At 42.9% G+C, this 5,000-nt stretch overlaps 1 protein-coding gene across 22 annotated transcripts in view; it reads right to left on the bottom strand.

Moving 5' to 3' along the window:
* Nucleotides 1–5,000, bottom strand: part of LOC122253079 (band 7 protein AGAP004871) — a 588,497-nt gene that overhangs the window by 183,269 nt on the left and 400,228 nt on the right. The window lies entirely within an intron of this gene.

Below are 5,000 nucleotides of genomic sequence, written 5' to 3' on the forward strand. Positions count from 1 at the left end.
CACTAATCCCCCTTACAATTATTCAAAGCCACCGGGTACTTAACAACCTCCTACGCAGAGCCATTCAGCACACACGCGGACGGAAGAGTAGCGTCGCCCTAAAGCCAGGTCATCTCCCGGATCAGAGCGACATTAATATGATACAGGACGCGACCCCATGCCAAGTTAATGAGCCATTGTTGTATTCATCCCCCTGTATGTACGCGTAATGGGGGGAGGGGAAGGGGGAAGGGGGAGCGAGAGGGGAGCGGGTGTATGGGGGGGTGGGGGGTGGGGGGAGGGATGTGCTGTGTTATTGGTCGGTGTTGTGTGTGTGTGTGTGTGTGTGGTTTTCTGTGTGTGTGTGTGTTTCTGTGTGTGTGTGTGTGTGTATATGCACATAAATACATATATATATATATATATATATATGTATATATATATATATATATATATATATATATATATATATATATATATATATATATACATACACAAATAGATATCTAAGAGAAACGGAGGAATGGAAGGATATAAGAAAAAAAAAAAAAAAATTATGATCATCACGAGGAGGAGAAGAGAAAGAAGGAGGAGGAGGAGAGAGGAGAAGAGGGAAAGGAAGGAAACGGGAGAAGAGAAAGGGGAAAGAGACGGGAAGAACAGGGAGAAAAATGAGAAGGGAGAAGAGGGAAGGAAAGGAAACGGGAAAAGAGGGAAAGGTATGGGAAAGAGCCGGGAGAAGGAGGAAGGAGAAGGAAAAAGAAGAAGGGGGTAGCGAAAAGAGAGGGCGAGACGGGGAGGAAAGGGGAGAAGAAGAGGGGGAGATGAAATAAGCCGACGACGAATTTTCACATCCACATCGCTTTACATGCGGGTCACATAACCGACGACCACTCGGGCCATCTGAGTCCCCTTCGTTACAGCCGGCTTAAGTTCCGGCGTTTGTACTTGCTTGTGAATTTCCCTTCCTTCCTCCCTTCCTTCCTTCCTCCGGCTCATTCCCCTCCACCCCTTTTCGCCATGAATTTAGGACCGGAGGGTGCTTCTGGCCCTGAATCTACGACCCTGATACTCCCCCGCCTTGTGCACGGGGCGGCCAGAGACAGATGATTTACCATTTTCTCTCGGGTACTCAAGGGAGAGAGGAAAAAATGGCGTCGGGTGGATGGGCCTTCTTCCTAATGCGTTTTCCACCCTTGTTGATTGAGGTGAAGGCCAAGGGCTTGTAGTGTCAGGGAGCTTGTTCTTGGCAAGGGATAGGCAGGGAGGACAATTAAGGATGAATAGGCGAAGGGTGAGTGAAAAGTGATCCCTATTCCCTGCTCCCTTTTTCTTTTCTTTTTTTCCCTTTCACGGCAAGTCTTTGTAATTTGTTTTCGCAAGGCGAGTAATCAGCGCCGTATTGTATTTTTGAGCCGGTAATGAGGGGAGACCAATTATCAAATTTCTGGAGGAAGGAAAAGAAGAAGAAAAAGAAGAAGGAGGAGGAGATGAAGAAATATAATGAAAAAAAAAGAGAAACGAACATTCGAAAGTTTCTCACGTCCAAAAATAGATTCCAACTTTAGCCAAGACTGAGAAGCGCATAACTTTGCGTGTAAGTGGCTTGAATGGATGGATGAGCTACTCGATTTGAACCATTAGAAGTGTTGCAAAATGACCCAGATTTCTTTCGTACGGGAACGCGCCATTGCGGACGAAAGTAACAATACGAATATTCCCCCCGCAAGCGAGAAAATGACGTTGCAGAATATCTCCAATTTCTCTTTTTGCAAGATGACATGCAATCGTGGACGAAAAGGGGCACGAATATCTCCTGCAACTCCCTGAACGAGTAGGCGCACCGCTACCCTTGTCTGCAAGTCTTGTCTACGGACGCACAATTACGAGAAATAGTTTCCCATCTCAGGACAGCCAAAGGAAAACCCTTGCTTTATCCCCAAGAAGCATTGGTTATCAATACCCCATTGATGCTTGTGTACGCGTGTGTACGACTGTAACAAAGACCTCCCCTGTGTGCGTTTCCCCGCCTTTGTATATGTCAACATCGATTATCTTTTTTCTTTCCTCCTTTCTATTCTCCTATCTCCCCAGTGTTACGGTTTCAATTTATATAACAGTCTTGGGTAACATCAACCTCCGTGATGAATCGCTCTCTGGGGCCGGTCACTACAGAGGAGATCGGATGCTGCGAGGCGGAGATCACGCTGATAGAACCCCGCTCTTAGCACCGGCTACTCTCCCTTCCTTCCTTCCTCTACCTTCCTCTCTTCCCCCTTTCCTTTTCCCTTTTCCTCTCCCCCTCTTCCTATATCCGTGCTTCTCCTCTTCCTCTCCGCCTCTTCCTATATCCTTTCTTCCCCTCTTCCTCTCTCCCTCTTTCTCTCCCCCTCTTCCTACATCCTTTCTTCCCCTCTTCCTCCCCCCCTCTTCCTATATCCTTTCTTCTCCTCTTCCTCTCCTCCTTTCCTTCTCCCCCTCTCCCTACATCCTTTCTTCCCCTCCTCCTCCCCCCCTCCGCTCCCTCCATTCCCTCCTCACTCCCGACCCTCGCGAGATCGCTGAGGCGTGAGTTAGGTGAAAGGGCATTAGGAAAGCTTAAGTCACATTGATATGCTAGCGGCCACAGGGTTTGTCTTGAGGCGTCGGGAACAATGCTTATCCCGGCCTAAACAATGCCTGGGCCCATGCTGGAGTTTTCCTTCTTCTCCGGAAGAGAGAGAGAGAGAGAGAGAGAGAGAGAGAGAGAGAGAGAGAGAGAGAGAGAGAGAGAGAGAGAGAGAGAGAGAGAGAGAGAGAGAGAGAGAGAGAGACAAAAAAAAAAAAAAAAAAAAAAAAAAAAAAAAAAAAAAAAAAAAAAAAAAAAAAAAAAAAAAAAATATATATATATATTGTATATATATATATATAGATATATATAAAAAAATATATATAAACATACACGCAAATGAGACTGAATAACTCCACAAAGCAAGAGATGTAATTGACGCGTTTTGATAGCTTCATCAGAATTACACGATGGAGTAACCGAAACGCTTTGTGAAATTATGTTGTCTCATTTATACCTTTTTCCATAGACAGACAGCCAGACGAACAGAGAGATAGATAGAAAGAAATGCAGATAGATAGACAGGCAGATAGATAAAGACATAGATAAACAAAGACATAGATAGACAAAGACATAGACAGACAGACAGACAGAAGAACAGATAGATAGACAGACAGATAGATAAAGATATAGAAAGACAGACAGACAAACAAAAGAACAGACAGATAGATAGACAGACAGATAGGTAAAGATATTCATATGTACAGACAGACAGACAGATAGACAGATGGATAAAGATATAGATAGACAGACAGACAAACAGAAGGACAGACAGACAGGCAGACAGATAGACAGACAGATAGGTAAAGATACAGACAGACAAACAAACAAACAGAAGAACAAATAGATAGAAGAACAGATAGACAAACAAACAGATAAAGAAACAGACAGACAAGAGAGTAAGAGTAAGTAAGTAAGTAAGTAAGTAAGTAAGAGTAAGTAAGTAAGTAAGTAAGTAAGTAAGAGTAAGTAAGAGAGTAAGAGTCTGACCATTCTTACCACACTCCTCACACACAGGGTCTTTGTCCTAGGGTAATCGAGAGATATAATGGAATCTTTCCTCTGGGTACTGCTATGTGGTTCTGGCTCATGCCTTCATACGCCCGCATGGCTGATAATGCAGGCGTGCATGTTGTTTTCGTATGACGATTTCGGTAAATACAGGTCGGTGTTTATGTTTATATGTGTATGTTTATATATATGTTTATATATGTGTATGTTTATTGTATGTTTATGTTTATATGTGTATGTTTGATTGTCTTATGGGTTTGGATGTTCTGATGTTTGTTAATCTTCTTTCGGAAAGCAAGGTTTTATATATATATTTTTTTATGTTTGAGTGCGGTATAGTATGTGAGTTGAATATGATGTTATGTTGATGGAATACAAATGTATATGTATTAGTATGAATAAAAGATTATATGATATTTGGGGGAAAAAAAGATGCCTGAATTTATGTATTTCTTCAGCGACGGAGCAACGTGTCTTGGGATTTCCGGATTTTCATGTTTGGATTCGGAGCGGCAATAAAAATAAAGTTTATGAAAATCTTTGCTCTATTTTTGAGTACTAAAACTGCAAGGATTCGGCTCTTATGGTACGCTGATGGTTTTGTTAAGAAGCAGAGAAAGACGAAATTATGGAAGCGTTCAACTGGAATTATTTCACACACACACACGCACACAGGCACACACACACACATACACACAAACAAACACAAACACAAACACACACACACACACACACAAACACACACACACACAGACACACACACACAAACACACACACACACAAACACACACAGACACGCACACACACACAAACACACACATAAACAAACACACACACAGACACACACAAACACACACAAACACAGAGGGCTTCTGATGCTAAACATCCATACAAAAAGCACAGTAGTACAACCGAAGCACATAAAACACCACATAGTCTCGTCACAAATGCACAAAGTACACAAGCGTCGACCAGATTCATCTTTGAAGACAAAGCCAGATCTCACAATCCACCCAGAGCACATATTTAAAGAAGAAACACCGCCATTACACACATCCTAATATGGGTAACGTGTGCGTATGTACGTCCGTGTGTATATGTGCAAGACACCTGCGTGCTTGAGGTCACCCGCCACGAATTTATTGTGTAGTAAATCATTATATTAATCAATGCAGCGGTGTCTTCCACGGGGGCGCGTCCGATCACCCTAAAAGCCGCAGTGAGGGAGGTCACTTCTTCCTCGGAATGGCGTAGCGTAAAACCGCTAGACGTTTTCGTAGCGTTGGTCTGCCTGCTTGATCTGCTACTTTCGTTTCGCTGTTCTTGCTCACTAATGTATTCACTCGTTTTTTTTTCTTCTTCTTCTTTGTTGTTGTTGTTTTTTTGTTGTTGTTATTGGGTT

The sequence above is a fragment of the Penaeus japonicus genome, unplaced genomic scaffold (assembly GCF_977035675.1).
Source record: "Penaeus japonicus unplaced genomic scaffold, GWHDUDI00000001_assembly GWHDUDI00000002, whole genome shotgun sequence".
In the NCBI taxonomy this organism is placed as follows: Eukaryota; Metazoa; Arthropoda; class Malacostraca; order Decapoda; family Penaeidae; genus Penaeus; species Penaeus japonicus.